This window comes from Canis lupus, chromosome 17 (assembly GCF_011100685.1).
Source record: "Canis lupus familiaris isolate Mischka breed German Shepherd chromosome 17, alternate assembly UU_Cfam_GSD_1.0, whole genome shotgun sequence".
Classification (NCBI taxonomy): domain Eukaryota; kingdom Metazoa; phylum Chordata; class Mammalia; order Carnivora; family Canidae; genus Canis; species Canis lupus.
The window spans coordinates 40,168,813-40,196,492 of NC_049238.1; the positions used below are offsets into that span (position 1 = coordinate 40,168,813).

Here is a 27,680-nt window from a genome sequence, read left to right on the forward strand (position 1 = left end):
GCAGATTAATGGTTGCCAAGGGCTGGGGGGGAAAGGAAGAAGGGTGATGAAAACATCCTACACTTAGTGGTAATGGTCCCACAACTCTGTGACTATACTAAAATCCACTGAGTTGTACCCTTAAAAGGATGAAGTCTATGGTATGGGATTTATATCTCAAAAAAGCTGTTATTTTAAAAACTGGCTTGACAGGACTCCTTCTAATCCCCTATCTTCATATACAGGCATATTTGATTCAATATAATCTTTATTAATAAGTCAAAGTCATTCTTTCAACGATCAGTCAATGGGCACCATGTGCTTTACTAAAAATAATATGCCCTCACCAAAGTGCTTCTCAAAATCCTTGGATGATGCCCCCTTTTTAGTTTCTGTCTCCTGCCTCCAATGTTCACTGTCAGGCTGTCAGCCAACACCTCACTGCTGTTGGGGCACCTCCTCCCCCTGCACCTCAGCTGTTGCAAGTGCAGGTTCGTGCTTGTGTCAATGTCGGAGCGGACCGTTTCAATCAGGCACCTGGGTGAGGCTCCCCTCTGCTGAGACTGAGCAGGAAAAGGCGTCAAGAAGATCGCCTTGTTAGCTTCATTCTTTTATTTTTTTTTTAAGATTTTATTTATTTATTCATGAGATACACAGCGGGGGGGGGGGGGGCAGAGACACAGGCAGAGGGAGAAGCCTGCAGGGAGCCCGACATGGGACTGGATCCCAGGTCTCCAGGATCACGTCCTGGGCTGAAGGCAGCCCTAAACCACTGAGCCACCTGGGCTGCGCTTCATTCTCCTTTTAAAATGGCAATTTATGTGATGAGTTTAATTTTTCTCTGGAAACAAGGTTTGTGTGAGAGTGGTAGGTGAGTTTGAATCTTTTAAAATACTGCTGCTACTTATTTATTAAATATTATTTATCTGGGGGTGCCTAGGTGGCTCAGTCACTTAAGCATCTGCCTTCAACTCAGGTCATGATCCCAGAGTCCTAGTATCGAACCTCATGTCAGGCTCCTTGCTCAGGGGGGAGCCTGATTCTCCTTCTCCCTCTGCCTGCTGCTCCCCCTGCTTGTGCTCTTTCTCTATTTCTCTAATAAATAAATAAAATATTTTTTAAAAATTGTTTATTGAGCACCTACTCTGTACCCAGCACTGTTCAAGGTGGAGGAGGCCAAATGGTGGTAGATGTTAGGACAGATAAAGCAGGGGAGGAAGAGAAAGAAGGCTGGTGGATGGGTATTGCAGTTTGAAAGAAGTGGTCAGGGAATTGTGGAGGTTACTATTACCAGAGCCACACAGTTATGGCAAAACATGTTCTTAGTGAAGGGAACACAAAACGGAGGCTCTGAGCAAGAAAGTGCCAAGCAGGTTGGGAACAAGAAGTATGGATCGAATAAAGAATGTGAAGGGGGGGGGGGGGGGGCTCATGGTTACCTGAATGTCCCTTCATTACCAGAACATTGTCATTTGGTACCTGTCATACCACCCTACTGGGTGCACTGAGCTGGACATACACGGAATGTGACTTGAGGTGGGAAGTACCACGGTGGTCTCACAGTGGGGGACTAAAATCTGCCTTCTGGAGGGAACATCAAAGAGATGTTTCAAACAGGCCCTGAGGGATGGCACTGTCCATCTCACTGGACAGTCCAGAAGCCACAGGAGTGGTGAAGACCAAGAAACTAGTCTCCCCAAGGTGCCAGCAGGACTCAAGCACCAACAAAGGATGTGTTTTAGAGCCAGAAGTGGGGTGGGGGGAGTTGGGGAAGGTTATTCCAACAGGATAAAAACAGCAGTTACTGAGCAACATAGACACTTGACGTGTGTCATCTCCACGCTTTATGATAATCAGGCAAAGGTGATATCACAATCCCCTTCCTACAGATGACAGATAGAGACTTGAAAGGCCACATGGCTTGGCCAAAGCTGCAAAGCTAGCAGACAGGAGAGCTCCATTATGACCCATGGGTCTTTCTACCAGTCCCAGCATATGGAACTGTTGTTTACCAACAATTTTTGAGCTAGAAGAATGGCTGTTTCCTGTGGATCAGATGGAGATGACTGGCACTCTCAATATTTACCTACAACAGAAGCTCTGAAGGTTCCTGAGAGGGGCAGAACTTCTCATGAGTCTCCTGTAGGGCCCCATGAGTCAGAGCATACATTCGTAAGCTTTCCAAGCCTGGCTGTTGTCAGAATCCCCCTAGGGATCCTTAGATATCCCTAGTCCTGGCCTATCTGGATCAGAACATCCAAGGGTGAAGTCCAGGAATCTACATTTTATTTTTTCTTAAGATTTTATTTATTTATTCATGAGACACACACACACACACACACACACACACACACACAGAGGCAGAGACACAGGCAGAGGGAGAAGCGGGCTCCATGCAGGGAGCCCAATGTGGGACTCGATCCCGGGACTCCAGGATCATGCCCTGGGCTGAAGGCAGGCGCTAAACCGCTGAGCCATCCAGGGATCCCCAGAATCTACATTTTAAAACAGAATCCCCACCCCTCACCCTGCATCATTCTGACACAATCCTTTCCCAAAGTGTGAAAAACCACCGCCTTGCTATTCTTCTGGCCAAGTGCAAACAAAAATTTCAAGGAGTGCATTTTCTGAGATATTTCATTGGGAAGATCCAAGGGAATTCTGCCCACAGGCTGCCTGCCTGCCCATCCTCCTGCTAAGGCTCCAGTCTGGAATCAACTACGGGGAGAGAAGAGAGAGTCCTTTCACACCTACTGGGAAGCTGGCTTCCTGAGCAGGTAGGAAAAACTAATTCTTAAAACTCCACTCTGTGTGAGGTTCCTGGGCCCTGTTTTTCTTTCTTGAGATGTTCAGTACTAAGATTTGTATGAGAGAGAAGCTGCTCAAATTAGCAGAGAGGTCAAGAAAAATCAGAGAGAACTGGAGCGCTTTACAATAAGGGAAGTCTTTGGATAGCAACAGGGAGGCAGTGGCAAAAATGACCAAGAAGGAGCTACTGAAAGTAACTGGAAAGTCTGGCTTGTCTTAGAGCAGTATTATGGCAGCCAGGAACGCCCCATGATTTGGTACTCTATACTATGAGCAGGGTTATTTGTTCCTTACAATTTTTTTATCTCTATTTTCCATATTGCTCAATTTTCTTTTGATGAAAATATAGGACGTGTCCCCTCCTGCCCCAACTGACTTAATCCTATAGGCAGAGATTGCTCACTTTGTTCAAAATGCCAGGCTTGATGCTTCTGAAAATGAGGCCCACCTAGGGAACACATGGTCTCTGCCCCAAACCTAAGATGGCACAGGACAGCAAAGTTAGCTCTTGTGTACACTGTAGGGAAGGCCATATGGAGCATCCCCACTTGCTGGGCTGGGGGAGCCCTCCCACAGAGTTAGTGAGCTGTCGGTTGGCCCTTGGAACCTCATCTTTCTCCCTCCAAGATACTTACCCCTTTCAAATCTACCTTGCCATGCACTAGACTCAAGTGTGCAGAAAGGTTTCAGCTACCTCAACTTTTAATTACAAGAAAATACTGTTCTTTTTTTTCAATTCTGATCTTTAACAGTTATCTCAAACTGAGTTTATCTATCTCATGTTCAAGTAGAACCAAGCCATTTGCTAAAATATCCTGATTGCCAGTCCTTTGCATTCCAGACTAGCGACTACCAAACAGGGAGCCTATAGTTATACATCCCAGTCTCCTTTGGAAGAGCCAATGGAATAAGAACCCAGACCAGAGCCATCTGGCACTTCATGATGGGAGTTGGCTGTATCCCTCTGTCAGCAAGCACGGATGGAGAATGCACACTGGGTTCCCAGGGCAAACCAAAACTACAGCATAGGGGCCCTGCCCTCCCCCTAGTTAGGGAGACAGCCGAAGCACAGAAACAACTAGAGATTCACTCATCCCATACAGATAAAACCACAGATGTCATAAAGCAATACAATGACGTAACGTACAAACCAACTGTGTTGGACTTTGAGGTACATAGGAGGAAATGTGACAGCAGGCCAATCTGGACTTCAGGTCATCAAAGCCAATACTGTTAGAAAAGGGGCCAAGGGCAGCCCCAGTGGCTCAGCAGTTTAGTGCCGCCTTCGGCCTAGGGCGTGATCCTGGAGACCCGGGATCGAGTCCCACGTCAGGTTCCCTGCATGGAGCCTGTTTATCCCTCTGCCTGTGTCTCTGCCTCTCTCTCTGTGTCTCTCATGAATAAATAAATAAAATTTAAAAAAAAAGGGACCAAATGTTGTGGGATAGCATCCGAAAGGGAAGGAGAAGCACGCTAATTGTGGAGAGGAGCTAGAGTTCATTTGGGACTGATTAGAAGTGAGATATGAAGGCAGCCTGGGTGGCTCAGTGGTTTAGCGCCGCCTTCAGCCCAGGGCATGATCCTGGGGACTCGGGATGGAGTCCCATGACGGGTTCCCTGCATGGAGCCCGCTTCTCCCTCTACCTGTATCTCTGCCTCTCTCTCTCTCTCTGTCTCTCTCATGAATAAATAAATAAAATCTTAAAAAAAAAAAAAAAAAAGGAAGTAGGATATGAGAGGCCTGGAGAATCAGGCAGGGGAGTTCAGAGTCGGTACATATGAAGACACTTTCCCAAAAATGAAGTCACAAAGTGATGGCATCTTTGGAGGAGGATACTAATATGAATGGGCAGGGTAAGGTGTGTGAAGGAAACAAGAGACAGGATGTTATCTCAATTCGATTTCTGTCCCAGGATAGTTGGCAACCTTGGCCTCCTGCCACAAGCTGTTTCAAAAAGTATGTTTAAGGCAGCCCGAGTGGCTCAGATGTTGAGCGCCTGCCTTCAGCCCAGGGTGTGATCCTGGAGACCCAGGATCGAATCCCATGTCGGGCTCCCTGCATGGAGCCTGCTTCTCCCTCTGCCTGTGTCTCTGCCTCTCTCTCTGTGTGTGTGTGTCTCTCATGAATAAATAAATAAAATCTTTTTTTAAAAAAAAAAAGTATGTTTAGGGCAGCCCGGGTGGCTCAGTGGTTTAGCACCTGCCTTCAGCCTAGGGCGTGATCCTGGAGATCCAGGATCAGGTCCCACGTTGGGCTCCCTGCATGGAGCCTGCGTTTCTCTCTGCCTGTGTCTCTGCCTCTCTCTCTCTCTCTCTGTGTCTCTCATGAGTAAATAAATAAAGTCTTTATAAAAAAAAAAAAACACAGAAGTATTTTTACAGGGGCACCTGGGTGGCTCAGTCAATTAAGCGTCCAACTCTTGATTTCAGCTCAGTCATGATCTCAGAGTCATGGGATCAAACCCTGAGTCAGGCTCTGTGCTCAGCACGGAGTCTGCTTAAAATTCTCTCCCCCCCCCCTTTCTGCTTGTGTGTGCGTGCATGCGTGCACTCTTTCTCTCTCTCTCTCAAATAAATAGATCTAAAAAAATTTTTAAGTATATTTACAAATGGGTTTGAGATCCTCCTCTGCTAACCTGCCTGGGCCAGGGCCGTAGCTCCTACACCTTACCTACACTCAGATAGTCAGTGGATGGTGCTCATACTTGGCAGCACTGGCCCCATATCTACTTGGGTTCATGGAGTCCCAACAGGGACTAGGGGCCTACCTAACCAGGCCATCCTTCCCCATACTGCTCTGTATCTTAGCCTAGTGTCCCAACACTTGCTAAAGGGAGCTGGTCTTGTACCAGGTACTAGCTTTTAGTAATCCAACAACCCCACGTTGCTGGCATCAGCCAGACGATAAGGAGGGTGGGATGCGTGACTACAGGTATGGAGCAGAGTGTTATCTCTAACTGTAAAGGTTAAGTAGTTAGCTGAAAACCTTAACCAAAGAAACTGGAAAAACCTGCAAACAAAAAAATAAAAACAGATACATGTGCACCAGCATCCCCAAATGGTTAAAACCATAAACCCAGATATGTAAAGCATTGTTACCCTATGTGGTTGGAGATGTCCAACCACAGATGTCCTGGTAAATGGAGAGGTGCCAAAGAAACAATAAACACATGGCTTTGGGAGAAAGTTACCACCTTAGTTTTGAGGGTGTGCTGGAATTTCTATCAACTATCCTCCCTTATACCATGGTAATCAGACCTTACAACAGCACAGGCAGTGGAGCAACTATGACTCTTTTTTTTTTTATAAAGATTTTATTTATTTATTCATGAGAGACACAGAGAGAGAGAGGCAGAGACATAGGCAGAGGGAAAAGCAGGCTCCATGCAGGAGCCTGATGCAGGACTCAATCCTGGACTCCAGGACACGCCCTGGGTGGAAGGCAGGCACTAAACCACTGAGCCACCCAGGGATCTCCCGCAACTATGATTCTTATCTTGCATCTGGAAACTAGGCCCAGTAGCACAGTCAACTCAGGGAAGCAAGGAAGGACGAACCAGGCCCCCAGGTTCCTCCATGCCCACCAAAATATGACCTTTCTCTACAACCCTCACCATGTCTGCCCAGGCCTAACCAGGGTGTCTCTTTATTCCCTAACTGTCCTCTCAACCCCATGAGGCCCTGGAACCTCAAGAGTTGGACACTGCCCTTATTCCCTGACTCTTTCTTGCTTTACCCTCACTCCTCAGCTCAGAGAGACACCCCAATCACAAACCTGGACCACAGAATGCTGTGCCTACAGAGCCCGAGCCCCACTGCCCCCTGAGACTCCTGCTGCATGGGCTCTGGGTCTAGACTGGACCTTGTAGATGGCAGACACACCTGGCATGAGGTCCAAATGCTATCCAGGCCTGGGGATGCATCAAATCACTACCTCCAGCCTCAAGGCTGATGGGCAGTGCTTTGATTAACAAAACCAGCAATAAATCACTATATTGTGTGCCTCACAACTGAGTTTAAAAAATATGTTCCAGGGGCACTTGAGTGGCTCAGTCAGTTAAGTTTCTGCCTTCAACTCAGGTCATGGTCCCAGAGTCCTGGGATTGAGCCATGAGTCAGTTTCCCTGCTCAGTGGGGAGTCTGTTTCTCCCTCCCTGTTGGCCCTCCCCTGGCTCGTGCTCTCTCACATGCTCTCTCTAATAAATAAAATCTTTAAAAAAAAATAATATGTTCTATGAATGGTTCTGTGCTATGATTGTGGTGGTGGCCATATAAACCCACGCATGGGATGAAACTGCACAGAATTAATACAAACACATGAATAAGTGAAGGCATGAGAAAAATGGTGAGTATTGATTAAGGCCTGTAACCAGTTAGCGGGAACCGCAACATAACCATTGTCAATGACCTGGTTTTGATCTTGAGCTAGAGCTAGAGATGTCTCCACTAGGGGCACTTGAGGAAGAGATCCCAGGACTCTTAGGTACTATTTTTATAACTGTTAGTCTAATTATTTCAAAAGGAAAGTAAAAAAAACAAAAGCCCACAAAAACCCCCATAAATCTAATCATCGATGATCAAATCATTTTTACACCTGCCAGGACCTGGAAGCCGACACCATCAACATTTTCCCAGGCCACCTGAAACTGGTTCTGTGAGCCCAGCTTTGATGTCCAGCATAGGCAGCTCAGGCAATGGTGTGATGCTTTTGCATTTCCAGAGTGACCAAGAAAAGCCCATCCCAGCGCACTGGGCTCTGGGAGGAGTAAGTGGTTATTTTGCCAAAAGCCCCACTCAGCAGAGAATGGCAGAGACAGGGAGCAGCTTTCCCAAGCAGGACCCAACAGCACTGGAGGGCATATTTAAAGCTGGGCTTGTTCTAAAATGTTTACCTAATCCTTGTTGTCTTTGAAAAGAAGACAAGTTCAAATCCATGTGAGTGCACATGCACACACATACAAGCTCCGCTTAGCCCCAAGGAGCCAAAAAAAAAAAAAAAAAAAAAAAAAGAGGATACAAATATCAACTAAATCAGTGATCATCAAGATTGCAATCTAGAATTATCTCCATTTATAGGATTTACCTACCCACTGGGGACAGGAAGGGGTTATTGGGTTATTACAAACACAAACCAAGGCTTCTTAACCTCTTTAATGATACAGATACCACCCCCATCCCTACCCCTGCTTTGGGAGCCTGGGGAAGCCTGCAGATCTTCCACAGAATGGCATTAAATGCACAAATTAAATATACAGCATTACAAAAGGAGCCAATTACAGTAAATTGTAGTTATCAAAATATTTTAAAATTTTTGCTATGGTAATATTTAGTTTAGTTAACATATTAAGTAAGACCTAACTGTGAGTTTCATAACCACCTTAACTCTGAAGTAGTGACGAGGTGAACGATACTTAGAGACATCTATGTGAACTCTAACGTATTGGAAAAAAAATCTCTGTAGTTCCTACTGGTAGTAGTCACAGGTGCTGCTAATGTCACTATGGTTCATTATCTCCATGCATAACTGAAGGAAATGCAAATTTTCAGTTGGTGAGAATGAACTATAATTTTTTTTCCACCCAAGTGTTTGGAACCTCCCTGAATTCTGTCCGTGGTAGACTCCAATGAAGAAGGGCTTCTAGAATAAGCAGTTGATGTGTAACTTCCATAGGAATGAAACACTGCTTCACTCTTCACTCATTTGTCACTCCCTAACCTGTTTACCAATGACAATGTATGTATATTCCGGAGCACTACCATCACCCAACACAAGTCCTGTCCTCCAGTCTAAATGCATCCACTCAAACTGATGTTTAACGTCCGCATGAGACTCTGGCCTTGATCTTGAGTGGGTGAGGCCCACCCCTCATAGCTCACCTCTCCTTTCAGGCTCGCAGCTGCTCCTGCCACTGTGAGGAAATTAGAGGAATTCTATCCATCTCTGGGGGAGCCTGAACATAAACCATAATCCTCCAAGTGTTCCCAGAACCAGGGGAAGAGACGTCAGGATGTCAACAAGTTAGTGCTGAATGCTGATCATAAACCAGCCCTGGGCTTTGTGCTCTGAGCAATATGAGGGTATAAAGAAAAAAGTATGTGGCTCTACCCATTAAAAAATATAATTAAGGTAGAAAGCTTGGATGATAATAGTTATAAGTTGAACTGTTTATGTCTCCAAAAAGATACACTGAAGTCTTTACCATGCCCCCTACCCCCATTCCTCAGAATGTAACCTTAGATGGGTCTTCACTGAGGGAATCAGTGAAGTGAAAATGAAATCAGTAGGGTGGGCCCCAATCCAGTAAGACTGGTAACCTTATAAAAGGGAGAAATTTAGACAGATACACACAGAGAGAAGACAATGTGAAGAGACACAGAGAGAAGGTGGCCATCTGAGAGCCAAGCGGAGGGGCAGGAGCAGAGCCTCCCCTCACGGCCTTCACAGGGAACTGGCCCTTGATTTCAGACTCCTAGTCTCCAGAACTGGGAGACAGAACATTTCTGTTGTGTCAGCCACCCAGTTTGTGGCATTTTGTTATAGCAGCTCTAGCAAATTAATACTATACATGAAGTTAAATATACGGCCTGGGAAAAGAAGATCTTAATTCAGAGCCCAACATGCCATGTCTCCTGATGTGTGCCACTAATCGGTTTAAAATAAGATTCTGCTCAGAGTCTGCTTCTGGTCCCTGGGAAAGAGGGGAAGGTCCAAGGCCAGGTATTTTAGAGGGTTAGGACTGGAGCAGGGAAGGGCGTTAGGAAAGCCAGGATTGCACCGTTGGTAACTCTACCACTAGCCCCCGACTTACTGGGGGGCCATCACCTCAGCAGGCAGGGATCTTTTTAATCCTTTCATTCAAATATTCTGTGAGGAGTTTTGGCCCAGGGCAGTGGTTTACAAACTTGGCTGCATATTAGAAGCCCCTGGGGAGCTTTAAGAAAATACCACGCAAGCTTGAGCCCCACCCCAGACCAACGGAATCAAAATCTCAGGGGGTGGGGGCTGGGCACGAACATTTTTTAAAAGCTCCCCAGATGATTCTAATGTGCAGCCAAGGTTGAGAGCCACTGGACCCTAATGACCTTTGAGGGCCTTTCCTTCTCAGAATTCGGCGAGAGTGCATTTTGTGTTTATCTTAGTGGTTCTCAGGAGCGTGCTGGGGCTGGCCTTGGGTCTGATTTCTTCCAGGTCCATCTATGGAGGCCTTTCGTGGGTGTAAGTGGAGGAGTAGTTCTGATAAACAGGGGGGATGGTGGCAGAGAGGGAAGGGAGTTTAAAATGCTTTTCATTAAAACATCAATTTAATAAGATTTGCTTAGGAAGTTCTTATGTGCCAGGAACTCAAAAAATGATCCAGAAACAAGCTGACTGCTATTAAAGTGAGAAGTACCACAACTGAGGTACATACGGGGCCAGGGAGGCAAGCCACCCCATGGCAAGAGAAATTGCCACCAGATATCATTCTAAAGGAGAAACCAGAAAGTCTTCCGTGAGAACAAAAGAGAATGGGAAGGCTTGACCCATGGACTGAAATGATTTTGTTTAGCTAGAAAGAGAGGAGACAATACATCTGCAGAGACCAGGCAAACATGAAAATCGCTGGTTTGGGAATCTGGCATTTCACAAGGGGTAGCCCGATTGAGGTAAGGCAGTGCCAGACTTTGCCGCTCTCTGACCTTCCTGCGGGGGCTGGCTTCCGCCTGGAACCACAGAAGAGCCCGCAGACCCCACCACTGCCCAAGGCAGAGGCTTTCAACCTAGCTATGCACCAACTTCTAATGGGGAGCTTTACATAAATACAAGTTCCTGGGTCCCCTGAGCTAGAGATTCTAGGCAGAGGGGTCAGGCGTGTGCACTTTCAAAAAAAAGGGTGAGGGGGGCCTCCAGGGAATTCTGATGGGCCAGTAACTCTCAACCTTTGGGATACCTCACAGCTCTGATCTCCAAACTTCTGTTTCTTTTCTTTTCTTTTTTTTTTTTTTTAAGATTTTATTTACTTATTCATGAGACACACAGAGAGAGAAGCAGAGACAGGCAGAGGGAGAAGCAGGCTCCCTGCTGGGAGCCTGATGGGGGGCGGGGAGGATTCAATCCTAGGACCCAGGGATCATGACCTGAGTTAAAGGCAGACGCTCAACCACTGAGCCACCCAGGTGCCCCAAACTTATTTCTGAGGGCAGTCCACCAGGGCTGTGGTCCATCACTGCTGCATTGCAGGGCCTGCCTAGTGAGACCCCTGTCTCCCATGTGGGATTGCTCACCTGACTCCTAGCTCAGCCTGGCCACCAGAGCTGGAGTTCCTGGAAGGATGCAGCCAGGCCCAGCCCTCCTTCCAGCTCTGGCTCCTACTCTCAGGCCAGGTCTTGACACCAACCTGGCTACGGAGCTGCAAACCCTTGGTCCACCGTGTGGAAAATTGTTCTCACCCTTTCACATGGACTCAATCTGCATAAGAGTATCATAAGGGACTTCTTGTTATGGCCTCATGCTTCACGTGTTGACCTGGCTCCCCAGACTTAAGACCACCACCACAGGCGGTCATCCTCTGCTCACCAAAGTCATTCCCTTCCTCTGACATGAACCATCTGCTGCCAGGGGCAGGAAGGGCAACCCTCCAGGCCCAAGGGAGGACTTGGAGCTCAGAGGACCAGCCCCACCCACCCAGAGGCACCTCCCCTTTCTAAGAGCTCAGCTTTTCCCCAACCATAAAAAAACTACAGACCAAAAACAAAAAAAACAAAAAAAACTACAGACCCACTTCTGTCCCCTTCCTACAAGGACCAATCACTTCAAGTTCTGGCACCGACAACCAAATACCCAAATCCCATTTTATAGACTTGATGTATGCTGAAAAATACCCTGAGTTCATTCAAGCCTCCAAACTATCTAAGATTCTGAAAATTTACCAGGATTTTAGGCACCTGCAACCTATCCCAGGACAATCTGTGAAGTCCACACTTCATTTAATGGAAAAAGTCTCTCGTGAGGTGAAGCTGTTATAGTGCTCGGAGGACTTGGGCAGGCGGGGGTAGCAGATTTTTGTCTGAGCAAGGTGGATGGTAAACCCTTTGCTAGAAGGACACGGGCATGTTCCCCAAAGCAAGCCCAGCAAGGGCATTCCAGTGTGTGGGCTGATGGATCGTATGTCTGGTCCTAATTCTTGCATGTCAGCAAGGAGAGGCCAGACAGACCTCGACAGCCACCCCCATCCTACACCAGTTCAACAGGAATGAGGTGTGGGTTCTCAAGGATGTTTGCGAATGATCCTCAGGAATGAAATTAAGCCTCTTAGCTTTTTTAAGATGTACCAAGACTTCAAAAATAAAAGATGGGCTCAAATCTACTGTCAAGAGTTTCCTATGTACGTTTTTTTCAACTCCTTTTTCTTTCTTGGGCAATCTCCAGCTTAGGGTTATTATTATTGACAGCATTCCTTTACACTTAGAATTCATCTGTGTCTTATCACACATAGTTTTGAAGCACTGGGCTAAAAGAAGTGTTTTGACTCTAAGCCGGAAAACAGGGGTGAAAGAGATAAAAAATGTCATGCTGTAGACTACACGGCTGAGGCAGGTGGGGAGGAGGGAGGCTAGGTTAGCACTGGCTTGTCCATCCTGAAGGAGCGATGGTAGGTGTCAGAGGACAGTGCAGTCAGGATAAAGTGCAAAGAAAGATGGGAGGCTTTCCAGAGAGTGGACTTGATGGTCATGTTGTTCTCTTATACCGGTAGGGAGCAATGACAATTCTGGTAAGATGCCCATAACATGGCCAAAAAATCTTTGGGAAGAGTGTTAGAGCAACAGTCGCCAGTGTAAAGAGGGATAGGAGGGCAAACCCCAAAAGGGTAGCATGAGGAGCTTTTAGGGATTTGCAACTGTAGTGGTGGTTATGAGTCTATATATGTTAAAATTCATAAAACAGTAGGCACCTGGGTGGCTCAGCCAGTTAAGTGTCTGTCTCTTGATCTCAGGGTCATGAGATCAAGCCCCCAAGTTGGGCTCTGCACTCAGCAGAGTCTGCTTGGGATCCTCTCTCTCCCTCTCCCTCTGCCCCTCCCCACGCTCACACATGCTGTGCATGCTCTTTCTCTTTCAAATAGATAAAAATCTGGGACACCTGGGTGGCTCAGTGGTTGAGCATCTGCCTTTGGCTCAGGGCATGATCCTGGAATCCCGGGATCAAGTCCCGCATCTGGCTCCCTGCATGGAGCCTGCTTCTCCCTCTGCCTGTGTCTCTGCCCCCTCTCTGTGTTTCTCATGAATAAATAAGTAAAATATTTTTTAAAAATAGATAAAAATCTTTAAACAAAATTCATAAAAATATATACCAAAAACAGTCAATTTTCCTGGACATTAATTTTTTTTTTAATTTGAAAAGAAAACAAAACATAATCTTTAGAGGGAGGAAAGAGACAGCAGAAGACAGGACATGACAGCTTCTTCCCTCATGTGACAGTGTCCCAGGGCTCCACCTGGGCACACGTGCATGCTCCAGAAAGCTCTCTTCGAGCCGTGGGCTCTGAAACCCAGAGAAGAACCAAGTGACCATCAGTCAAAGCACATGGGAAGAAGAGTGAGCAGAGCCAACCAGGGAGCAGGAGAGACACTTTGAGAGGAAACTGGGCCCCTATGCAACAGATGGAGAATCTCAGCCAAAAAGGACCTTGTAAGGGGCACAAGGAAAATTGGTAGGGCAAGGCAGGAGGTTGTCAGTACAGCCTGGCCAGCAGGACACTCAGTCTAGGGCCAGACCTGCTGCCAGGGGGTAGACCAGATGTCACACTTCTCCTTAAGTATCCCCTTTATCAAGGCCTTGGGCCAAGAAGGCCTAAATATGATCTTTAATTTCTTCCAGGCTTCTCCCATCTCTGATGTCAAAAGGCCTACACACTCAAATCAGCCAGAGGGAGGTGCCTGGCTGGCTTAGTCAGAAGAGCATGAGACTCTTGATCTCAGAGTCGTGGGTTCACTCCACTGAGTGTACAGATTATTAAAAATAATCTTTTTCATTAAAAGGAGAAAAAAAAAACCTAGCCAGAGGGGAAGCAATGATACAGAAAACAGAAGGAATGCATGAACCTCCCCTCGTACCCCACCAGATATTCCAAAGTACAGACAGCCATGTATGCCCTTCTTGGTCTCCAGGGCTCCTTCTGGAGAGAATATCCCTGACCAAAATGCAAGGAGTGAAGAAAACCCAAAGTGGGGCAGGCATCTCTCCAACTGGGTCTTGAGCAACCCGGAGCAGCCAATGGCTAACTCTACCAAGGCTACAGTTGAGCCTTTCAAGAAGTAAAGCACACCTCTTTGGACCATAAAGAGGGCACAAACTCCTGAAGGTCAGCAGTTGGTCCAGGGCACTTAGGGAGGCGGGGCAGCTCCAGAAGGACACCAGGCTCCAGGGCCGCCCAGAAGCCACAGGAAGGACGACAAGCCTAGGAGAAGCTGCAGAGGCTGCAGAAACACCAGGAAGAGAGTTTCCTGCCTCGAGCGCCAGTCTCTCTCGTTCCAGGAATCCCCTTTTCCTGAAGCTCACTTGCTGTTATTTATTTATACAAGGCTGAACCCCACCTTCCAGAGCTCCACAAAGCACTCCTCACCACAAAGCCCGATTGTGCTTCCACATCCTCACAGCCAATGCTGAGACAGAAACTTGCCTGAGGGAAGACGGTCTGTACCAGAGATGGAAATGTAGTCAGATTTAAAGGCGCGGTTTCTCCAATGACAGAGAGCTTTGTTGGGATGGAGAACAGCCTTCTAGCAGACAGCGCGGCGTGGCGGGGGTGCCGGCCCATCCTAATGCAGGGAGGCCCTTCACAGGTGAGCTGTGGCTATTTGGTTTTGGACCATCTCCAAAGAACCAGGTCCCACCATGGGCTGACTTAGAAATTAGCATGCTACTCTGCTGTTATCCACTTACAGAGAGGCACAGCCACATTTTATTAAAGCAGGACACACAGATGAAAGATACATCGATAACAGAAAACCCCAGACTGTTTTTTTTCCCAAAAGGAGATAGGAAAACTATTGTCCCCCAAAATTATTCTGGCCCAAATGACAGTAATTTTGGCAATTCAAAACACAATGATTTTTCTTAGGGCTTGCAGTGTGGGTTTTCTCTCTGCCCCAAGCCTCTCAGTAAAAGGTTTGGTCAGAAATTATCCTTAAACAGGCTCATACCTCCTCACAACAAAATACATCCAGAAAGTACCAAAACAGCCCATGGGAAAGTTTGGATCTTGACCATCTGGACAGGTTACAGCTTCATACAGAGTCCTCATAGATGGTCTCCTGGACACCAATCCCAGAAGCATAGAGGGGTCCCAGAGGAGTGGATGGCCTATGTCTAATGCACCCCTGCCGGAGGGGACAAAGGAGGAAAATGAAATCTGTCCACTGGTTGTTCCTCAGTGTGGCTACAGTACTAGGCCAGGCGGGGCTCTGGGTGCTGTCACAGCTGGATCCCACTTCCTGCCAGCTCTCCCAGCCGCTGCCCACTCGGCCAACGCATACACGGCTATGTGGATGGGCCCTCACTTATATGTGGGAATATCTAAAGCTAACCTCCCTAGAGGGTAACTCTGTATCCCCCTTCCTTTCCATAAAATGTTCACTTTCCTCTGGGTCCTTGCAACATTCTGACAAGAGTTCCTCAGCCTCTCATCCCAGAAGGCACCTCTAAAGCCATGTTCCTGGTCTACACAAACGAGGAGTAATTACCACTAATTACCCCTCCTGTCCTCCTAACCCCAGGACCTCCCCTGAGCAGAGAAGGAGGGAGAAAGGAGGGGAAGGCCAGAAAGCCAATCAGGGTCTTCTTTTTTATCCTGGCCCACCCCGCTCCCCACACACCCACCTCGCGGGGGTGCTGGTAGTCCTACTCTCCAGAGAGAGGCCTCCCCAGCACTGCTGGAGGTTCTACAGCTCAGGGCTTCTTAGAGACAAAGCTCTGGCACTTTGGCCATTATCAAACTGCAGCTTTAGAATGCAACCCCTGGAAGGAGCTGAGCTCCCCGGGTCACCCGGTCTTCACTGTTCATGCCACGTCCCTCAAGCCCACACAAGCCACCAGTGTGGCTCAGTGGGAGGTGGTGGCACTTAACAGAAGCAGGACAAATCTGGGTTCTAGGCCAGTGCCTGCCTCTAGAATGGTAGGTGGCTTCAGACAGTCTGGTTTCCTCTAGAATAAAGCAGGAAAAACCACAGTCCCCACAGGGTCATTTCTGAGGATTATATGAGTAAATGTGTGCAACACTTCTCTGGGACATGAAGAACCCTCAAGGAATAAAATTGTTATCACTGCACAAAGCACTATTCAGACAAAAGAGAGACTCAAGGAGCAGTCCTGCTATGTTTCTCACTAGCTCCATGAGATCAGCAACTCTCTCCACCCCTCTGGGCCCAGCTTCCTTCCTTCCTTCCCTCTTTCTTTCTTTCCTTCTTTTCTTTTCTTTTCTTTTCTTTTCTTTTCTTTTCTTTCCTTTTCTTTCTTTCTTTTCTTTTCTTTGCTTCTCTTTTCTTTCTTTCAGATTTTATTTATTTTTTTGTGAGAGACAGAGAGAGGCAGAGACATAGAGGGACAAGCAGGCTCCCTGCGTGGAGCCTGATGCAGGACTCAATCCCAGGACTCCAGGATCACAACATGAGCCATAGGTTGATGCTCAACCACTGAGCCACCCAGGTGTCCGATTTCTTTCAACTGTAACTAAAATCCAACTAGTATCTCCAAGGTCCCTTCTTAAAACACACACACAGACACAGTCACACACTTTATTTCAAGCGTGTATGTAGCATGGGTTGTTTATCAGGGTTTCTCAACTACAGCACAATGGACATTGGAACCACATGATCTGTTGTGAGGACCCATCCACACTATATTTTAAGAGGTTTAGCAGCAACCCTGTCCTCTACCCGCTAGATGGTAATAGTTCCCCCCGCCCAGTCGTAACAATGAAAAATGTCTCCTGACCTCGCCAACTGTCCCCTGGGGGGCAAAACTGCCCCAGTGGAGAACTAGTCACATAGACACAAACACACACAGGTACACATGCACACGTGCACACAAACAGAATAATATGACGTCTACTTTGACAGTGAAGAGCTAAGCAGGGAGAGAAGAGAGGAACCACATTTCCAGGTACAGAGTCCTTGCACTGTGCTCAAGGCAACTTTACAGAGACTAAGACCACAAATATACAGTTCTCGTGAGTGTCTTTGCATCTATAAAACAGTTACTGTGCTCATAAAGACTGCCTGCAGACTTCATTTGGCTCGCACATAGAGAGCCCTATTTAGTGCATAAACTTGCCAGGCCAAGCTCCCCTGGCCCAGTCCAAAGTGCGCTCAGGAACTTGGCCTGCGGGAGAAGAACACAGGGGGTTCTGTGTGCTGCCTCCCTGCACACTCACCTCGAGATACTTGAGGAAAAGGAAGCCGCCTTGAGGCACCAGGCGGTGGTGGGTTATTCTTAAGGAAGAGGGCAGCTTGCCACGTTTGTGCTTCCCTTTGACTTGACGTGTTAGTGGATTTGACGAAACTTCGATTTTCCCAGTTCAGAAGAGCTAGTGGCTTGGTAGACAAGGCTTGTGTATTCACGGACACGAGACCATGTGTACACACTCACCCGCTAATCGAAGGAAAAATGAACAATGATCATAAAGATGGAACATAAAGGTAAATGGAGGAGGGGATGTGAACATCTACCTTAAAGAGAGGTCTGTTTACCCCCAAGTGTTTAAAAACAAGAATCCTGAACTTCCTTCCTACCTTATTATGACTTATTTGATATTTGTTTTGGGGGTACCTGGGTGGTTCAGTCCATTAAGCATCTGCCTTCAGCTCAGGTCATGATCCCTGGGTCCTGGGATCAAGCCCTACATCAGGCTCCCTACTTAGCGGAGTCTGCTTCTCCCTCTCCCTCTGCTCTCTCTCCCTCTGCACACCCCACCCCGTCCCCTTCCCCCTCCTGCTCATGCTCTCTCTCTCAAATACATAAATAAAATCTTAACAACAACAACAAAACATTTGTTTTTAATTTACCCAAGATCATAATCTTCACTGAGGACCACATATAAGCCAAACTTGAGCTTGAGAACCAAGCTGGACCTTTGTTCTGCCTGCATGAATTAGTGTACAAAGGGGCATCTGATTTCTCCCTCCCCTAACAATCTGAGACATTAGTCCCTATGTATATAACTAACCCTGGTAGAATGGGCTGCAGCCAGGCCTGCACGTAATGGCCCCTAAGATAGGCCTCAGAAAACTAAGGATCTAATCCTGGGCTGATTCACTTGTTTGCCACAGAGACAAGTTATTTCAAGTACTGAGCCTCCTCTTTAAATACACTGACAGCTCCCTGCTAGCTGGATTCATGGAGTAAATTAAGTAGAATTATGAAGAGCTACAGATTTCTAGTTATTCACACTGAAAATTAGATGGTAGCACAGACCCATCCATGGTTCCCAAAGTGGGTTTTAGTGGAACACCAGTCCCATGAGATGCCACTTGGAAATAAAGCATTCTGTGGTTGCTTCATTCATCCATTAAATACTTACTAAGGGCCTTCTAGATACCTGGTGCTATAAATACAATAGAGAACAAAACAGACCCATTCCCTGACTTCTTTAGTAAGTTTAGGATCCAGAGACAAGTATTAGACAATTACTAGGCCAGCTCTTTTCCAATAGTAAAGAGAGTTCATAGGGCAGCCTGGGTGGCTCAGCTGTTTAGCACCACCTTTAGCCCAGGGCATGATCCTGGGATCCCGGGATCAAGTCCTGCATCGGGCTCCCTGCATGGAGCCTGCTTCTCCCTCTGCCTGGGTCTCTACCCCCACCCCCTCTGTCTGTCACTCATAAATAAATAAATAAAATCTTTAAAAAGAGAAAGAGAGGTTGCTCCTACAGGGAGCTGAAAAGACGTAGCAAAGGAACCACATCTGAGGCTGGGAGGTGGAAAGCAGGAGGGGAGACTTCTGCTGAGCCAGAGGAATTCTGCACAATGCACTCCCCTATAAGAGATTCATGGTACACTGGCATGTGAAAGCCAAGAAGTCCTCCAGAAATAGAGCTGAACACATCCTACCTATTAACATCCCAAGGATGTTACTCTGGGAAATGCTGATAGAGGCATTATTGTTCTCATAGCCTACAAGAACCTTCCGTATGAAACAAAAGCTCTTGTTCGTATAACTGGAAAACTATGTGTCCTCTTAGAACAGCCAAAATATCTTGGAGTTGCTAATGTAATTCTAAAGTATTTTCCTTGGCACAGACCTATAAAAACATATGGCTTCCACAACTGCTGACAGATGAAGGAAAATTCGCAGCTACAAACCAGTGGGCCAGAATCAAAGGTCTACCTCCAGCACAGGCATCTGCTTTATTTTTGAAAAGATGTAAGTACAGCCTAGGGGCACCTGGGTGGCTCAGTTTGCTAAGCATCTGACTCCTGATTTTGGCTCAGGTCAGGTTCTCAGGGTTGTGAGATGAAGCCCCCCATGGGGCTCCATGCTGGGCAGAGAACCTGCTTAAGATTCTCTCTCTCTCTCTCTCTCTCCCTTTGCCCCTCCCCACTCAAAAAAATATATATATACTAGGACGAATTGAGAAAACTTTCAAAAAAGTAAAACTAAGATGATCAGTCACCAATGATCAACTTATCAAAGATTATACCCTGAAACATACCAGAAGTGAACAATGATTGCCCTTGCTGGCCTAAAATATCCAGGAGGAAGATAGATTTTGCTTTTTATTATGACACATAAAGAAGAAAATGTAAATAAATAACAAATATACATGTGCAGATTTTGTGTATAAAGCACTGTGCTAGGGGTGACAGTGATCAAAAGGAACAGATGACAGCCAGAGTCCTTAAGAATATGGGTTCTAGGGATCCCTGGGTGGCGCAGCGGTTTAGCGCCTGCCTTTGGCCCAGGGCGTGATCCTGGAGACCCGGGATCGAATCCCACGTCGGGCTCCCTGCATGGAGCCTGCTTCTCCCTCTGCCTGTGTCTCTGCCTCTCTCTCTCTCTCTCTCCGTGTGACTATCATAAATAATAAATAAAAAATTAAAAAAAAATCTTTGTGACTATGAAAGAGGTCCTAGGAATATATCTAAATATGGCCTTGGCCTCAGCATTCAATAGAAATCTATTATTCAGCTTTGGTTTCAACCTTCCGAAGGCCTGAATTTCTGCCTGAACAATGATCGTGTGGTCAGAGGGTGACCAAAATATTTATTTAATGTAACAATGTGAGAAATATGGAAATGAAGCATGTTTGGATTCATCATCATTATCCGAACATGCCCCTTCAAAAACAGGAAAGCATTTTATATGTAAAGTTTTTTTTTTTTAAAGATTTTATTTATTTATTCATGAGAGACACAGAGAGAGGCAGAGACACAGGCAGAGGGAGAAGCAGGCTCCATGCAGGGAGCCTGATGCGGGACTCGATCCCGGGACCCTGGGATCATGCCCTGGGCCAAAGGCAGACGCTCAACCGCTGAGCCACCCAGGCGTCCCACATGTAAAGCTTAGTGGAAATCTCCTTATGAGCTTTATCTCTTGAAATGTTAGCAGTTGGCAGTATATGTTATTTTTTATTGGAAGGATAAAACATAAGCATGAAACATTAATCTTATATAGAAAACTATAATGTACAAATACAATTATTAAATAGATTAATTGCATTAATATTACAAGTACATTGAAAAAGAACAGTATATACTTTTTGAGCAAGCATTTATCAATGTTTTTCAACTAGAATAGGCAGACTATATTCTACTTCTAAACTTTATAGAATTGCATGGCATGCTCCTAACTTTAAATAGAATAAGCTTTGGAAATAATATATGCACCCTTAGCATTCAGACTATGGTCTCTAAATAACGTATTTCACTAAAAGGAATCAGAGCTCCTTCTAGAAATAGCTGGTCTGGGAGAGGAAAAGCACGAGATAAGCCTGGAACATCCTACCATAAAAGTATGCAGGGAAACATCAAAGACCACTAGGATTATGTCAAAGAACTCAGGAGCCACCTTGAAGAGGCTTCCACTAGCCAGAGATGGAATGATTAAAGTAGCAATAAGAATATATTCGTCAGAGCACCTGGGTGGCTCAGGTGGTTAAGTGTCTACCTTCAGCTCATGTCATGTTCCTGGGGTCCTGGAGATCGAGCTGCACATTGGGCCCCTGGCTCAGCAGTGAGCCTGCTTCTCCCTCTCCCCACTATTCTCTCTCTTAGTCTCTCTCTCTCTCAAATAAATAATATAAATAGGGGGATCCCTGGGTGGCTCAGCAATTTGGCGCCTGCCTTTGGCCCGGGGAGTGATCTTGGGAGTCCCGGGATTGAGTCCCACGTCGGGCTCCCTGCGTGGAGCCTGCTTCTCCCCCTGCCTGTGTCTCTACCTCTCTCTCTCTATGTCTATCATGAATGGATAAATAAAATCTTTAAAAAATAAAAAATAAAAATAAAAACAAAAAATAAATAATATAAATAAAATAAAAAAGAATAATACTTGCAAATGGACTGAAACATATGAATAGGTTGGAATTCATAATATTTTAAAACATAATTTCACTGGTTACCTTTGCAGGTTATAAGAAACCAAATGGAAAACTAGTAAATAAAGAGAAAGAATCAAGCACTTAAATTGCTCTCCCCCATATGATCTACAGGAATCAGCACACTTTTTCTATAATGGGTCTGATCCTTCCAGTTCTGTGGGCCAAATATAGTCTCAATGGCAATACTCACCTCAGCCCTTGTATTGTAAAAGCAGCCAGAGACAATATGCAAACGAATGAGCACGGCTGTGTTCTAGTGAAACTTTATTTACAAAAGTAAGTAGCAGGCTGGATTTAGCCTGTGAACCTTAGTTTGCTGACCTTTGATCTAAGGTAACTAATAGTTCATGAGGGACTTTCTCTTTTAAAAATAGTAGAGACTAGGGGCCCTTGGGTGGCTCCACTGGTTAAACATCTAACTCTGAACTTCAGCTCAGGTCATGATCCCAGGGTCCTGGGATTGAGGCCGGCTTTGGCCTCTGCATTCAGCAGTGTCGGCTTGAGGATTCTCTCTCTCTCCCTCTCCTCCTCTCCCCATTCATGTGCACGTCCTTTCTCTCTAAAATAAATAAATAAATCTTAAAAAAAAAAGGGGGTGGGGATCCCTGGGTGGCGCAGCGGTTTGGCGCCTGCCTTTGACCCAGGGCGCGATCCTGGAGACCCAGGATCAAATCCTACATCGGGCTCCCAGTGCATGGAGCCTGCTTCTCCCTCTGCCTATGTCTCTGCCTCTGTGTGTGTGTGTGTGTGTGTGTGTGTGTGTGTGACTATCATAAATAAATAAAAATTTAAAAAGAAATAGTATAGCTCAGCACCTGGGTAGCTCACTTGGTTAAGTGTCTGCCTTCAGCTCAGGTCATGATCCCAGGGTCCTTGGATGAGTCCCACCATCTGACTCCCTGCTCAGTGGAGAGTCTGCTCCTCTCTCTCCTCTGCCCTGCCCCTGACTTGTGCTCTCTCCTCTCTCCCTCACTCTCTCTCTCTCTAATAAATAAATCTTTATTTAAAAAAGTATAGCTGATAAATAAAGGAGGAATGACATAAGTTATCACCATTTTGAAACTGCTAATGTAGTAATGGATGTGAGCGATGATCATTGGTGGCTCTAATTTCAGAGACAATCAGAGCTTAAGTGTCTCATGATATAAGGACAACATCTACGAAAGAGAATTGCAAAAATAAGTTAAAAGGTAGAGAGAAAAAGAGAGGGAGAACCCTGAGGCTTGATCAAGAATCTAAATCCAGGGAATTCCCCTCTACTTGTTGGATGGGATGCCTGAATCATATATCACTTAATAAAGCCAATTAGATTTTCAAATTAAGAGAGAAAGAAAAGAAATGAAATGAAAAAAGAAAAGAATCTAAATCCAGCTAACCATCTTCAGGAACTATAAGGGACAGAAAAACATGTTACAGGACATCTTAAGGTTGCATTTAACAAAACCCAGACTGTGATAAACTCCACAGGAGTCATCAGATAAAAACCTAAAAACTAATTAGGAAGTTCTTTACATCCTATGAAGAATGCAAAGGAGGATGTCAACTTTGCTACCTCAGTATTTCAGAAGATTTCAAAATCATGTACTACACTTTCTTGATAAATTACCTATAATCCAGGTATAATAAAGATGAAAACTATGAAAAGAAGAAACTTGTCATTAAAAAAAAAAAACAACAACACTCATCTTACTTAGTATTCACAAAGATGCCATAGAGCATCACAGAAACAATCTAGGTGCTGACAGAGTTGTGAAATTATTCTTCTTGCACTACAATGTCAAACTTTCAAAACATGACCATCAATTTGGTCACCACAGAGTAATAATCGTTTCTGGCAAGAAACATCAATGGATACTAAAAACAATGGGTGAAAGTTTGATAAGAAATGGGTTTTTTCCTAGTCACAAAGTATCTTCCCACAAGATACTAATTACAAAGAGGAAACTTCCTTGGAGAAATCTGGCAGATGTAATTTTTACCAAGTGACCAAAATTAACATCAACTGTAATGGGAAAAATAAGTGGTGCTTCCTGAGAAGCAGAGAAGAACATGGTAGCAATAACAACTACGTAGTGTTCATGCCTAAAACATAGAACCTGAATCTATTCATGAAGAAACATCTGGGGAAAAAGCAAACTTCAGTCCTTCTACAAAATAAATGGCTTGTAATCTTCAAAATTCAAGAACACAAGCCAAACTGAAGAGCTGTTCTAGACTGAAGGAGACTAAAGAAAAGTGTAACACATGACCTTGGCTCATCCTGGACACCTCTCCAAAAAAAATTTTTTTTGAGATTATAAGTAATCTATACAACCAATGTAGGACTTAAATTCACAACCCTGAGATCAAGAGTCAAAGGCTCCATGGAGTGAGCCAGGCAGGTGCCTCCCAAATTCTTATAAATGTTTTCTTTTGCCACAAAAGACAGTGGGAAGACAAGTGGCAACATTTGAACAAGGTCTATAAATGAGGCAATAGTACTGTCTCTATGTTAATTTCTTTTTTTTTTTAATAAAGATTTTATTTATCCATTCATGAGAGACATAGAGAGAGAGGCAGACATAGGCAGAGGGAGAAGCAAGCTCCCTGCAGGGAGCCTGATGCGGGACTCGATCCCAGGACCCCAGGATCACAACCTGAGCCCCTAAGACAGATGCTCAACCACTGAGCCACCCAGGTGCCCCTCTTGTTAATTTCCTGATTTGATAACTACATTGTAGTGATGGTCTTTGGTTTTAGGACATACATGTGAAGTTATCTGGGAGTAAGGGAGTACTGCATTTGCAACTTACTCTCAAATGGCTCAGAAATAAAGTTATGAAGAAACAGAAAGATAAAGAAAATACAGCTAATGGGGCTCCTGGGTGGTTCAGTCAGTTAAGCAGCTGCCTTCAGTTCAGGTCATGATCCCAGAGTCCCAAGATTGAGCCCCACATTGGGCTCCCTGCTCAGCGGGAGTCTGCTTCTCCCTCTACCCCTCACCCAGCTGTCATGCTCTCTCTTTCTCTCTCTCACTCTCTCAAATAGATAAGTAAAATCTTAAAAAAAAAAAAAAAAAAAAAAAAAAACAGAAAATATAGCAAATATTAATGTTTAGAAAAATCTAGAGGAAAATACATGGGAATTCTTCGTACTATTTTGTACTTCTGTGTCTGAAATTATCTCAAAGTAAAAGCTTAATATTATTTAACATATATATTCCATATATTTGAACTAACAGTATATGTATCATTCTATTGACAGCTATCTGATTAAGAATTCACACAAATGGCAATTCTGTTACAGTGATACGTAACTCTTTCCAAAGGTAACTGATAACCATATAAATTCAAAACCTTCACTAAGTACTAAAAGCTGATGTGCTAATTACATTTGTTGAAGCATTTCTGGTTCTCCTATAACTATATCATTTAATCATTTCCTATAAAAATATTTTCTAATTCTGCAAGGAAACATTCGCTTATTAAGATATTGGTTAAAATTTTTGGCCACTAAACATCTTAATAAAGTTGTAATACTACTATAAATTATTTTAGTGACATTTCTCACTTCTTTTTACATCCCAGAGATTCATTCTATGATGCATTTAGTCTTAGCCTCGTGCAAATCCTGGTTTTAAAATGCAGTCTATTCAGCTAAAATGTTAATTCAGTAACCTTCAAATACACCATTATCCCCATTTTGCTGAAGAGTGCCCTGGGGCACCAAGGCACAGAGCCAGACCAACGCTGGGCTGGGATTCAAAGCAGAGACCAATCATGGCCAAACTCAAGTCCCAGACCCCTTCCTCTATACTGCCTCCCCAAGGGAAAGGAGTGGCCTGTCAGTGGGGTGTGCTCCTCTATCCCTCAGACCTTGGGCTTCTCTCCACACAGTTCCTCTCTTCTCCTTCAGTGTCAGATACAAGAAACTGCTAATTTAAGGGCTCTCCCCAACTCCAGATGCTCTCAGCATCCCAGCCCCTCCCTACATTAACTCTTCATACAAGGGCCCTGTCATTGTGATCCATTTCCCTGTCCAGGAGTCAGCGCCTGAGTCTCCCACCCTGACAAGCATTTTATAACAGAAAAGCTTATGTTGCAAAGTGTTTTTGTGTCATGTATCTTTAACACTTCTACTCTAATACCTCTTCTCTATGCGGGCCTCACAGAAAACAGTCAGATAATATAATGGATAAGCAGAGACCATATCCATTTTACATAGAAAATAGTATTCAGGGGCGCCTGGATGGCTCAGTGAATGGAGCATTCAACTAAGGGTTGTGGGTTCGAGCCCAATGCTGGGTGTAGAGATTGTTGGAAAATACTTTTTTTTTCTTTTTTAAAGATTTATTTATATATTCATGAGAGACACAGAGAGAGAGAGAGAGGCAGAGACATAGGCAGAAGGAGAAGCAGGCTCCCCGTAGGGAGCCCAATGTGGGACTCAATCCTGGATCCTGGGATCACGCCCTGAGCCAAAAGCAGACGCCCAACCCCTGAGCCACCCAGGCGTCCCTGGAAAATAAAATCTTAAACAAAGAAAAAGAAAAGAATATTCATGCATGTACAAGCAAACAGGACTGGTCAGGAGTAGGAAGAAGGCAATAGATCAAATCAACAGATGCACGTGACAATATTTTATATCATGGTATCTAAGGAAACAAGTTTACCACCTCAAGATATGAGAAGAAAAACACAAGGGAAATTGGAGGAAACAGATTAAATGGAGCTGCAGAGCACAGAAAAGCAAAGAAAGATCAGGACGCAATGAACACTGTCTCTGAAACTGTAGAGAGACCAGCCATTCAAGCTATGCCCACCCCAGCCAGTAGCAGCGATTCAAAGTGCTTCCTATGGGAAAGAATTGGAGATGCCACCAAAATGAATAAATAGAGATGTTACACCTCACTCCTCTTTTACTTGTACACATCATTTCTTTGTGCCTTGTTCCAAAGGTAATTGTCACATTAATTTGGTTGTCAACTCTCAGAGAGACACTCTAGCACTGTGGCTGGAATGATGGCTCTACCACTTTCCAGAAAGAGGACTCTCTGGGTCCCTCACTTCCACTGTCTCAGCTGCCTCCAGGATAAAACAGATCATGATATAAGACGTGCAAGCATTCAATGTGGTCACAGTTGTAAACAGTGTGATATACAGAGCCCTGGAACAGTGCAGGTGCCCACAGGGCTGTTTTTTTAAAATGCTGATGTTTAAATATTCATGCTATCAAACATTCAACAAATGTCTGTGAGTCACGCATTTTAAGTCTAGTGTTATGGTTTATTTTTTTTAAAAGATTTTATTTATTTATTCATAGAGACACAGAGAGAGAGAGAGGCAGAGACACAGGTAGAGGGAGAAGCAGGCTCCAATGCAGGAAGCCCGACATGGGACTCGATCCAGGGTCTCCAGGATCATGCCCTGGGCTGCAGGCGGTGCTAAACCACTGCGCCACCAGGGCTGCCCTAGTGTTATGGTTTAATAAAGAAGTATTTTGAGGTGCACTTTCTCTGCAACACTGCTTTCTGCAGGGCTCATGGTAGATCCCCTTGAGTAGTAGAGACAGTAAAGCTCAGTGATGCAACTGAGCCCTACTCCTGTTTCAACCCTCATAACTGATCCTGGCAAGCTCACAATCTCCCTGAACTTGTGCTCTTGAGGCTCCTCACAGGTGAGGCAGGCTGGATGCTCCCTTCCAGCTCAGAGGGCTACAAGGTGCCCAAGCAGGGTCCTTACAGAAGAATCACGGGGAGGAATACCCAACTGACCCCTAGCAGGTATGTGTTATAAATCCATCAAGACCTTAGCAACCCCGATTAATCCTTTTTTGGGATTTATGAAGGATGTAGTCCCAAACATCAAAAATCATTACTGCCAACACATCTGGACTTCTAAACTGATCAGCTTTTCCTACCACTTATTCCTACTTTTATTTTTCTTCTTCATTGTTAAAATTCATCCTTTTTTCTTTTAAAGTAAGCTCTATGCCCAACATAGGACTTGAACTCATAACCCTGAGATCATACTCCACTGATTGAGCCAACCAGGTGTCCCTAGATCATGTATCTTTTTAATCATAGTTACCTTTCATATCTAAGTCTTTTTGTTTTCTACACTTTTTTTTTTTATAGATGTTCCTGTAAATAATGGCCCCATTCACCGTATGAGATAGAAGACATTTATCTCACAAGATCTGGTCTCTTGTAATACCCAGAAGGACTTAGCTAGGACCCCAAGTGCCTCCCCCAACTTCTATAAGCCATACTCAGAAGCCCTTCCTATTGGGATTCCTGGGTGGCTCAGCAACTGAGTGTCTGCCTTTGGCTCAGGGTGTGATCAC

At 45.1% G+C, this 27,680-nt stretch overlaps 1 protein-coding gene and 1 long non-coding RNA gene across 3 annotated transcripts in view; one reads left to right on the plus strand and one right to left on the minus strand.

The window, feature by feature from the left end:
- TCF7L1 (transcription factor 7 like 1) overlaps positions 1 to 27,680 on the minus strand; it is a 159,764-nt gene that overhangs the window by 120,354 nt on the left and 11,730 nt on the right. The window lies entirely within an intron of this gene.
- LOC111090635 lies at positions 1,837 to 27,631 on the plus strand. 2 transcript variants are annotated; one of them, XR_005372483.1, is made up of 4 exons: positions 1,837 to 2,151; positions 2,540 to 2,756; positions 19,060 to 19,183; positions 27,472 to 27,631. It is a non-coding gene; the product is annotated as an uncharacterized LOC111090635 (long non-coding RNA). The 2 variants fall into 2 exon arrangements; XR_005372482.1 differs by lacking the exons at positions 19,060 to 19,183; positions 27,472 to 27,631 and adding an exon at positions 8,677 to 8,916.